At 35.6% G+C, this 12,231-nt stretch overlaps 1 pseudogene; it reads left to right on the top strand.

Annotated features, from left to right (window-relative positions):
• The first annotated feature begins 439 nt into the window (after positions 1–439).
• Positions 440–5,544, top strand: LOC105510784 (annotated as a pseudogene).
• The last annotated feature ends 6,687 nt before the right edge of the window (positions 5,545–12,231 follow it).

Genomic DNA, 12,231 nt, shown 5'->3' with positions numbered 1-12,231 from the left:
GGTTCTCATCTCAAGAAGAAGACCTTTTCATAAAAAACATAAGACAAGTTTTCAGGTTGGCATGAAGACGTAATTGAGCTGTTAAAGAATTTTATATAGAATTAGAAAACTATACATTCTTTCTATCCTTTTATACTCTTCAGTTGTAGTTTTAAATCAGAATTTAATGCATTCAACCTACATATATATTGAATGCATTCTATGCCATAATCTGTTCTAGGCACTAGGTTTAAACGAAAAGCTATGTGATAAGACTCATATTGCATAGTGAGAAATAGAAATAAGAACATTCACAAACAAAGATAATTTCATAGAAGGTTAAGTGATATGACAAATATAAATAAAGACTAAGTAAAAGGAGAATCATTGTATACAAATGGCTACTTTAGCTTTGCTGATTAAGAAAAACCTCCAGAACTATTAACTGAAGACAAAAACGATGATAGGTAAGCCTTGCAAAACTCGAGGAAAATCTGGAGCTCAAGAGGATGATCAAGATAGAATTATAGAGCAATGGAAATCTAAATTTAAGTCAGGAAAGAAAGGAATTTTTACAAAGCTTCAATTTATTGAGAAACTATTATGTGTCTGAAAACTGACATTTTGTTTGTTAATTTTCTAGCAATTTTGCATATTATATGTGCTTTCTAAATTGGAAAAATGAGTGATAAATTAAAATTGGATTAAGATCACGCACAAACACTACTGGGTAAAATCCGAGTCCAGATCTAACTTGAATTTCCTTTACTTTTTCAGTGGTCTTTAACAATGAATGAACAGAGGATTCATTTGGAGATACATTAGCTTAACTCTGGAAGATTTGGAATTAATTGCTATGGGTCTGTTTTAGGCATTTAGAATTACTGCAGGAAGCATTATCTCCCAGTAATTCTAATTTGCAGCTGGGCAGTAGCCCATTGTCCTGCATCTTATTTTGAACAAAATAAAAGAGAATGGAGATTCGTATTCTGGTAGTCATGTTGTGTGTGTATGTCATCTCCTTTAATTCTTAAGTTAATTCTGCGAGGTATTACTAAAGTCACTTTAAAAAGAACATACAAGATCAAGCTTAGAAAATTTAAGCATACAGCCTACTTAATAAAAGTCATATTTATGAAACTATTGATATTAATCTAACATAGTGAATACATTAGTGACTGTGCACTAATAGAACTTTATAGAAACAGCAGCATGCCAGATTTGCCTTTTGCTCTAGGTAGAAGGAAATGTAGTTTGCCAACTTCCAATCTAGGTGAATGAAAGTGGATTTCATGCCCCACTAAAGGTTTGGAAGGGGGAGATTAACTCATCAATACCTTGAATTTAGGTTGAAATATTTAAAAGTACAGTATAAGAGAAAAAAAGGAAATAGTATGACTCTCACAGATGTGAAAACCAGCTAAAAATTATTTCAGTTCTGAATAATCTTGCTAAATTGTCAGTGATATTGCTAAAATCCAAAACCCCAGTTTTCTAGATGACATAACTATAAATATTCTTGGTAGGAAGGTTTAAATATCCAACGTTTTAAATTACATATGTACCATATATACATATGTATATGATGTCTGACAAGAAATGAAAAATAACCAGGTACATTGAAGACAAATTTTGATAATCAGAAACAGGATAGTGAATTTATAGAATAGAGTTCCTGGAAGCAGACTGTTAATTACACTTAACATGTTCAAGAAAGAAAAGTCAGGTTTGATAATTTTAGGAGATAACCAGAAAATTTAAGACAAAAAGAATTTTTCATAATTGAAAACTAGTAAAATTCAATGGCTTTGTTTAACAGCAGATTAGATCTAGCTGTATAAGGAAAAAATGAAATAGAATATAGCTCAGGAGAAAATTTTGTCCAAAGATCAAAAAGATCAAGAACATGGAAGAGAATGTTAGAAACATAGAGACTAACATGAGAAAACGTAATTAGAGTCCCAAAAGAGGAACACAGAGAGAATGGAGTATAATATATTAAGATATATTTGACAAAATAAGGGCTAAGAATTGAACAAAACTGAAAAAATACACAAAGTTTGCATTTCAGAATCTTGGCAAACTTTCAGCAAAACTACAAAGTAAAAGCACACTTAGGCACATCATAGGCAAAATACCAAGCCAAATACAAAAGGACATCTTAAAAGTAGTCAAAGATGGTGGGGATGGGATGGGAATGGCATATTACTCTCAAAAGGTAACATATGAGACAGGCAGCTGATATGTCCAAACAAACACTGAATTCCAGAAGACAAATGAATAGTATTTTCAAAGTGCTGAAGTTAAAAAAAAAAACAGACAAACAACAACAACAACAAAAAAAAAAACCCTGCCGGTTTTAAAGTCTATATACAGGAAAATAACCTTTCAAAAAAATGATGTAAAGTTATTTTTTAGCAAACAAAAATTACCAAGAATTTATTACCCCAGAGCGACACCTAACCATCCTGGCAAATATAAAATAAATTTCTGAATGGTGTTTTTCAGGAAAAAGGCAAATAATCTCATTATGAAAATTCACAAATGCAGAAATGATATAAATAGCACTTACCTAAGACATTAGAATACACTTTTTCCCCAAATATTCATGGAACATTTATAGCAACTGACCAAATGTTGAATTTTAAAATAGGTCTCACCAAATTTCCAAAAGGTTAAATGGTACATTATTTTCTTTTATGTGAAATTAAATTTGAGTCAAATATAAAAAGATAATTAGAAATGATCCAAATGTCTGGAAATTAAGAAATGTACTTCTAATTGAAATAATAATGAAAATACTGAATATTTAAATTTACAATATACAGCTAAACTGTGCTTAGAAGGAAAGCATAACTTTCTCTTATTTTAGCTTGTAAGTTCAAGGGTACATGTGCAGGTTTGTTCTATAGGTAAATTCATGTCACGGAGGTTTGTTGTACAGATTGTGTGTTATCATCTGATTATTAAGCCTAGTACTTATCAATTATTTTTTCCGATCATCTCCCTCTTTCTACTCTCCACTTTCAGGTAGGTCCCAGTGTCTGTTGTTCCCCTCTATGTGACTATGTGTTCTCATCATTCAGCTCCCACTTGTAAGTGAGAACATGCAGTATTTGGTTTCCTGTTCCTGCGTTAGTTTGCTAAGGTTAATGGCTTCTAGCTCCATCCATATTCCTGCAAGGGAGATTATCTCATTCTTTTTTATGGCTGCATAATATTCCGTGGTGTATAATCACCACATTTTCTTTATTTAATCCGTCATTGATGGGCATTGGAGTTGATTCCATGTCTTTGCTCTTGTGGATAGTGCTGCAGCAAGTGTACACATGTGTGCATCTTTTTGATAGGATGATTTATATTATTTTGGGTATATACCCAGAAATGGGATTGCTGGGTTGAATGGTTGATCTGTTTTTAGTTCCTTAAGGAATCACCACACTGCTTTCCACAATGGTTGAACTAATTTACATTCCTACCAACAGCACAAAAATGTTCCTTTTTCTCCACAATCTCGCCAGCATCTGCTATTGTTTGACTCTTTAATAATAGCCGTTCTGACTAGTGTGAGATGGTATCTCACCGTGGTTTAGATTGAAAATCTAACTTTCAAGACAAATTTAGAAAGTAAAAGAGACATCAAATTAATTATCTACATATTCATTATGGAAATTTAGAATTTAGAAAAACAGAATATTGTACAAAATATAGAATACTATTTTTTGAAAAGTGGAAAAAATGTGAAATAGAAAACAAATAGTAAAAATTAGCAAAGCCAACAGTTGATTGTATGAAGAAATTAACACAGTATATGAACGCTGGACAATGTCAAGCACATAAGGAAGAGAGAAGGCACTAAAATGCAGTATCAGTACAAAAAGAGCATCCTTGCAACATTCATAGACAAATATGTGGCATCAGTAAAAAGATGATAAGGATATTAGTTTTAAAATCATCCTAGTAAGTTAAAAAGTCTGCGTGTTTTATGTATATAGTTGCCAAAGGTGAACTAGGAAGAAACAGAGAATTGAAAAATTTTATAATCATTACATAAATAAATCATATTTAAAATTTCCAGCAAAGAAAACTTCAGGCTCATACCCAAACTCATTGATAAATTCTATCAAATATTAAAGGAAGAAATCAGATCTATCTCAGCAAAAATCTTTTAAATAATAGTAAAGTGGAAACATTTCACAACATAGTTTGCAAGGGCAGCATAATATCTGGCCAGGACATTATACAAAATAAAAATCAAAGATCAATGTTTCTCATGAACATAGGTACAAAAATTTAATCAAAATATTACCACAACAAATTTAATGTTATATAAAAAAGGAATGTGTTTCACAAATAATTTTCATTGATCCCACAATTACAAGGTTATTTTAGCATTTTAAAATGTATCAACGTATTAAACAATATCAAAACTACAAAAAAGTTGCCAGTCTTCTCAATTAAAACAGACAGGGTGCAACCTGAAATAAAAAGTAAAGCTGAAGCCCATTTTATCCTAAAAGATTTGTGAGGCCACAACACTAAAACCTTTTCTCTGATGCCATCCATTCATCACCCAGTGAAAAAGGCCACTGCATCTCCAGGCTTCTGCTGGTCCCCGAAGACTGCTTCAGCCATCCAGCTCTATTGAAGAAGGATGCAACAGTCCCCTACAGGTTTTCAGAAAAAAGTAGCATTCCCCACTGTTCACTGCATGATGCCTTCTGGAAAGCTCAGTGATGCCAATGCAGCTGCGGCGGAATGCTCTAGAATTGCACAGCCTGGTGAAGTGGCTTCTCTCCCCACTCTGTCTCCTCCTGTGACAGAGCCCTTGGTTTCTTCTGAGCCTCCCACTGGTCTAACTGAGCCACTAACTTCTCATCAGCCAAGCCAGCAGCACCCCTTCCTCACCTCTTCTCAAGACCTCGCCTCTTTGATGGAAGAAGATGAGCAGCATTCTGAAGCAGATGAGCCTGTATCAGACGAGCTGCTGTCTGACGCCCCCCTGTCACCTCCTGAAGAGAAATTGTCCCAGCTAGGTGAGTGTTGGTCAGAGAGTGAGCACATCTTTTTGGCTGCAAATATTGGTTGGGTGGTCACAGCACAGCTCAGTTTTGATTCAGTGTGCCCTGTGAGAGCTTCACACAGCTCCTGTGAGCACCTAAACCCTAGTCAATCAACTAACCTCTCCCTTGTCTTTCACCAGCACAAAAACCTGAATAAGCCCCAACATGGTCCTGAACTAAACAAGATTAAGTTTCAGACTGAAGAAGCTAAGAATAAGAAAATGAAGGTCTCAGAGCAAAAAGACCAGGAAGCTGTTGAAGGTCCTGAACTGTCCTCTAAAGAAATTATTTTAACGAAGTTCCTTCTCATAAAGCATTAACATTAACCCATGACAATGTTGTCACCACGATTCCTTATGCTGTCACATACATTGCGATTCCTTATGCTCTCACATACACACACCCTATAACCATTGGGTCTGAAGGCGTCTCTCCCCCTCTTAATGCCCTTGCTGGTGCAGTGTACTTTTTCAAGGTGCTATTAAAAGAAAATCACATATAGCTTACTATATCTTCTTCTCACACATTTTAAGTCTGAGGTTAAAAAAAATGAGGTGAGTATTCTTAACTGAGATTATATTTTGACAATTGGTAGAAGCTGCACATTTTAAGCAAAAATAAAAGTTGTATTGTTTTAAATACAAAAAAGGAAAATTATGCTCAATTCAATAGATCTAGAAAAAGTAGTTAAAAAATTCAATTTGCTTATGATTTTAAAATATAATTAGTATTCCTAGTAGACTAGCACTATTATTGAACCTCCTTAGTCTGGATAGACACATTTGTAAAACTATATGTACATGATAATCATGACACATAGGCCGGGCGCGGTGGCTCAAGCCTGTAATCCCAGCACTTTGGGAGGCCGAGACGGGCGGATCACAAGGTCAGGAGATCGAGACCATCCTGGCTAACATGGTGAAACCCCGTCTCTACTAAAAAATACACAAAAATCCTAGCCAGGCAAGGTGGCGGGCGCCTGTAGTCCCAGCTACTCGGGAGGCTGAGGCAGGAGAATGGCATAAACCCGGGAGGTGGAGCTTGCAGTGAGCTGAGATCCGGCCACTGCACTCCAGCCTGGGCCACAGAGCGAGACTACGTCTCAAAAAAAAAAAAAAAAAAAATCATGACACATTAACTGTACTATTAAGCTAATATAAGATTTTAAATGTCTACTTTGTCATTTCTCTTTCCTCAGAATATTTCAACACCTAGCCAACTGTGAAAAAAAGAATTAAGATTAGCCAAAAAAAAAAAGCAAGAAAAACAAACAAAAGACAACAATGTACCTTACCTTTCATTCAATTGCAAGCAATTTGGAGCTGTTTATATTTCACATTTTCCCAGTAGAGTAGTCATTATCAGTATAATTTTTAGCTAACTCTTTGGTCAAATTTTGTACAAACACTCTGATGAATAGTAAACATTCTAAGAAAACTGAAGAGCCCTTTCAGCTGAAAACATTCAGCTTTGAAGTGTTAGACAAAGCTTTCAGAAAGGTTTGCTATAGCTCTTATCTGTATTTGCTTCTACAATAAATGAATCTCAGTCATTGTATAGTTTTCTTGATTTGCTGTCATTATGAAGGGTTTATATAAGGCAAGTATTTGCTCGAGGAATATTATTACTTCAGTTTATAGATAATTGATTCCTAACAACTCTGATTCATTGAATAAAATCTTCTGTCACAGAGGTTCAAGTTTAGCAGCTTTCAAACATGGTCATTTCTGCTTCCTTGTCTTGAATGAGGGTTTGAAAGTAGTGTTTTAGTCCTCTTTGCTTTGTATTCTTTCCTTTTTTTTTCATTAATCAATTTTTTTTTCCTTTTATTTTTAGTTGACACATGGTAATTGTACATATTTATGGGATATAAAGCCTAATGATTAAATCAGGGTAGTTAGCCTGTCCATCTCCTGGAATATTTATCATTTCTTTGTGTGGGCAGTTTTTGCAGGTGGCTGCTTGTTTCAAAACCATTAACCCTTACTTGACTTTATTTTATTATTAGGCTATATTTCAAAAACAAATCTAGATTTTGGTCCATTTTTTTGATTAGTCTTTTAGCTACAATACACAAAATTACAAAGGAAAATGCCATTAGATTTAAAAGATGTTCAAAATTATGTGCCTAGTTCCTGGTACAGGACACCTTGTGATGCTTAATGAGAAGGCAAATTAGGCATCAATCAATCAGTTAAGTAATTTTGAAACCCATCCTCTATAATACACAAAAGCAATCATCTATTGATGTTTCTATATCAGTTTTGGTGGCAATTGGTAAAAACAGAAGCATCGGTAACTAGAAAGCATCTATGTTCCTAATTTTTTTTCTTAGTTACTCATCTGTTTTGATTGTTTTTCCACATTTTGCTTTACCCATCTCCACTGCAATGTTCTTTTCTATTCCTTCCATTCAGCAGGTAGTGGAAACAGAAAGAAATGAAGCTTAGAGTTGGTAATTTGAGACTCTACAGCATCACCCATTAGCCACAATTCATTGAACAAATTGCACACTTTCATAGACTACTTAAGTAAATAAATAAAAGTTTCTTTGGCTTGCTTGTAGTGTCTCTACTTTTTATTAGCATTCATGATACATTACATTAAATAATCTTCCTAACAGCATATATTTTAATTTACAAAGAATATTCTAGGATTTTTCAATCCAGACTTTGTTAAAAATGGAGTTCTTATGATAATTTAGCAGAGAAGATAATTACAATATGATTTATAAGGAAAAATAACTACAAGCATGCTGTGTCCCCTCCAAATCTCATCTTTACACTTACTTCCAGGCCAGGCGGGGTAACACATGCCTATAATCCCAGAACTTTGGGAGGCCAGAGTGGGTGGATCGCTTGAACCCAGGAGTTTGAGAATAGCCTGGACAACATGGTGAAACTCCATCTCTACAAAAAATACAAACGCTTCGCTGAGTGTAGTGGTGCATACCTGTGGTCCCAGCTACCTGGGAGATTGAAGCAGAAGGATGACCTGAACCCTGAAAGCAGAGGCTGCAGTGAGCTTTAATGGTACCACTGCACTTCAGCCTGGGCGACAAAGTGAGAACTTGTCTCCAAAAAAAGAAAGAAAAAATAGAAAAAGAAACAAAAGAAGCTTAATTTCCAGTGCGACTGTAATGAGAGGTGGAGCCTTTAAGAAGTGATTGCTTTATGAGAGCTTTGCCTCCTGAATGGATTCATCCATGGATTAATGGGTAATCATGGAAGGAGAACTAGTAGCTTTATAAGCAGAGAAAGAAAGACCTGAGCTAGCATGTTAGCAACAAGACCCTCCCCAGATGCGACTCCTGGATTATGGTCTTCTCAAACATGGGATCTGTGGACCTTGGACTTAGTCCCCAAAACTGTAAGAAATACAATCTTTTTCTTTATAAATTACCCAGTTTCAAGTATTCTGTTATAAGCAACAGAAAACGGACTAATGTAATGCATATTTGTGTGTGTAACAGTAAAATGTAGCAGTTCACAGTAGAATAAACATTGCATTGGTCACCCGTGGCTTCCGGAAAACTTCAGGGCTGCTACAAGTATATTTCTGTGTGATTTCATTTCTGTCAGTTTAGAAACCAGCCCCAGTGAAAGTTATGTTGTTCAGGACCCCAGCCTGGAACTGCCCTCTGGGTTTTCATAGCTTTTAAAGTAATGCAATCTGTTGACGCATCAAATCAGTTCCTTTTGAAGCTATGTAGTAGATGCTGTCAGAGATGTAACAGGTGTCCTCTAATACCTTTTAATATTTTTGAGTATTTATTCCTCAGATGTCCATGTCTTTTGTTTCTTACAGATCTGAGTACCATACATTTCAGAGGACTAATTTTGGCTATTAGACCTGCTTTGCCTGGACAACAGTGACTGGGAGTTTATGCCTATCCCACTGTTGGGCAGCATGGCAGAACAGGCAAAGATTTACTTTCACACCAGTATGAAACTCAGTTATCTTGCCTCCTATATGGTCAAATGCTAAGATATAATTTATATCCCAGAGCTTCAGTCCATGGTCAGGCCAAAGCTGGACTTGGCCAGAACTTGCACCCTTGCCTGGGTTATCCCAGTCTTTACCAGTTTATCTGAAAACATTTCTATAGTAAACCACTTGCAAAAGAATCCTGGTCTTATATTCTGCTGCTGCAGAACTTGACTTAAGATAGGTGATAAAGATGGCCAGTAGTCATAGCCGTATAAATCCCAACAGATTAAGTGAATTTACCAAAATCATGCCACCCGTGGATGGTGGGTCCTGGTCTTCTCTTTTAAATGCAGAATACTGTAAAGCAAATAAACTATAGGTTACATATCATATGATCACATCTGGAATACAATTTCATATCTTCAAAGTGTCTTCAGAATCAATGTTTTCATCCAAAATTAGAGGTAAGGTCAGAGGTGATGATGATTTGAGCTGATATGTGCTATTGGGGGGAAATAAAGAAGAAAAAAACAAAGGGAGATTATGAACACAAAGTATTTTAATAAATAGGGACATAAAGCTAAGCCTTTTGCAGAGGTGAGATTTGAGCAAATGTTTGAAAGAGGAGAGGTGTTAGGTAATACCAGGGCAAAGAGTGTCTCAAAGAGGGGAAAGTCAGTGAAAAATTTCAATGCCTGATGTGATGTAAGACTGGCAAGCTGTCTAGTGTGACTGTAGCAGAATTAGTGATGAAAGAAGGTCAGAAAGAGAAGGTCATCTCAGATCATGTAGGACATATCCAACCACTGCTAAAGTAAATTTTTACTGATTCTTGACATGCATGTGCATAATACATTTTCCATTGCATATTCCTAAGCCTGAAATTTGTGAGAGATTGCAAAACAGAATTCAGTTTGAGACACAGATGAAAGAACAAGAACAACTGCTTCACAGAAAATTGAGTAACATTAGCCTGATAGTAAACTTCTGATTTTTGCTCTCTGTGATACAACTCCACCATGGAGACCCAAAAGAATGGACTTGATGGGTAATCATGGTTCCTAGAAATCCCAAACTACACTGGAGTAGCACAGAGCTCCAAAGCAAACCAATCCTGAAATGGCAAGGAAAGGATTTGTTTCAAGTCATCTCTTACTTTTCCTTTTCCTCACTGTAGCTTTTACTTTCTTTCCTTCTTTCACTGTGGCTTTTGCAATTTGAAGTTCTGCTCTTAGTCTGTGCGACACAGTGAGTCACTGTCTCTAAAAAATGTTAAAATAAAAAAGTTTGACTTGCCTTTGGTTAAGGAGATGGTCTTCCTTATATATGCCACTATAAGAGTAAATCTTCAATGCATTGAACTGATTATAAGTTATGTTCACAGTTAATCTGAAGGCTCTGACCCACAGAGACTAATTCCTCTGCATTGGATCAAATTTCCTCTGCCTTTCATGGTAGAAACACTGTTTAATATAAGCAATGCCACAGATTTTTTTTTTTTTTTACATTTTATTTTACCCTAGTTGGAAAGATTTGTCTTTTAGTAGGAGACGAAAATCACTGAAAAAGATTAAGTGTAACAGTAAAATGATTTTGTCTTTGGTTCAAAACTATTCTGGCTGTTATGTAAAAATAGACATAACAGGGCAAAGATAGACACAGTGAGACAGGTTAGGTTACAGAGGTAAACAAAGTGCTGTGTATGCTGTTGGCAGTGCTGAGATTCTGCTCATTCACAGAGCTTATTGGCTGTTAATGACTCATCTGAATACCCTCTCCAGGAACTGACTTTAGCTAACAGCTACTGCTCAGTCCCAGATAATTTGCCTTTCTTAGGAGCAAGGCATATCTACTCACTGATGGATGGTGCTGTGTGGGGAGGGGATTTCTGAAGAGCAATTCCAGCTCCAAAGCTCTGTGAAATTGACTGAGGCCAACATTGCAAATACATTCCAGTTCATCTCCTCCCTTGCCCAATTCTGCTTCCCGAGATTTCCCTCCATAAATTTGCTCCCAGGAACGTTTCTCTCAAAATCTCCTGAAGATAATCGCAATATCTGAATATGTTTCCTGTAGAATGCCACCTAAAAGGACTTGCAAATAGGGTGCAAAGTATAGAGAAAGACACGGGTCAAAAACTCAAGTTTCAGCCAAAAGAAAATTGAACTGAAGTCATCCCAAATAAGGTAAGTTGGAGGTAGAATAGGTTTGAGAAAAAGACAAGAGGTTAAATTTAGGACATAAAATATTTGAGATAGTATCTATTGAATAGAGAGATATCTATTAAACACTCAAGTGAATATGCCAAGTAGGCAATGAGTGATATAAATCCGGATTAAAAATAGAATAGGATAGAGAAGGAAATGAGGCAACTGTCAGCATACTGAATATTTAATTATTTTTTTTTTTTTTTGCATGGGAGAGAATATAGTCTGTTTGATTTTAAATCACAGAAGGATACAGTCTCTATCAGCTTTTAGATTTTACTGACCATTTAAATCAAATATATGTGTGCATTTTGGGGGTGTAGTTAAAAATTCTATTTTCTCTTAGATGTAGAGTTCTACACATAGAAAGCAAATTTATTAATCGTATCATTTATGATGTATGTCTGTATAAATACACGGATATTGATATGGTTTGTCCATGTCCTCACGCAAATCTAATCTTGAATTGAAGTTCCCATAATCCCCACGTCTTTTGGGAGGGACACAGTGGGAGGTTATTGAATAATAGGGGCGGTAACCCCCATGCTGTTCTCAGGACACTAAGTGAATTCTCAGGAGATCTGATGGTTTTGTGAGGTGCTTTCCCCCTTTGCACAGCACTTCTTTCTCCTGTCACATTGTGAAGCAGGATGTGTTTGCTTCCCCTTCTGCCATGATTGTAAGTTTCTTGAGGCCTTCCCAGCCATATGGAACTGTGAGCAAATAAACCTCTTTTCTTTATAAATCACCCAATCTTGGGTATTTCTCCACAGCAATGTGAGAATGGACTAATGTAGATGCATGCATATGTTCATATATTGTGTACATATGCATGCATAATTAATATAATTTTTATACACAGCATCTCTGTGCATTATTTTAATTAACATTATTTAGTCATTAAGAATTTTGCTTATTTTTAAATCTTGATTTATTTCTTTTTGAGAGAGATTTGTCAAATATGATTATGGCTTTCTCTGTTTTTCTCTACAGCTCTCTCAATTGTACTTATATATGTTTTGCAAATGAGTTGTTAGAAGAATACATTTTAA

Source organism: Colobus angolensis, unplaced genomic scaffold (genome assembly GCF_000951035.1).
Source record: "Colobus angolensis palliatus isolate OR3802 unplaced genomic scaffold, Cang.pa_1.0 Scaffold191, whole genome shotgun sequence".
NCBI lineage: Eukaryota > Metazoa > Chordata > Mammalia > Primates > Cercopithecidae > Colobus > Colobus angolensis.
Note: the sequence above shows the minus strand (reverse complement) of the source record. Positions and strands in the feature narration are given on the sequence as shown.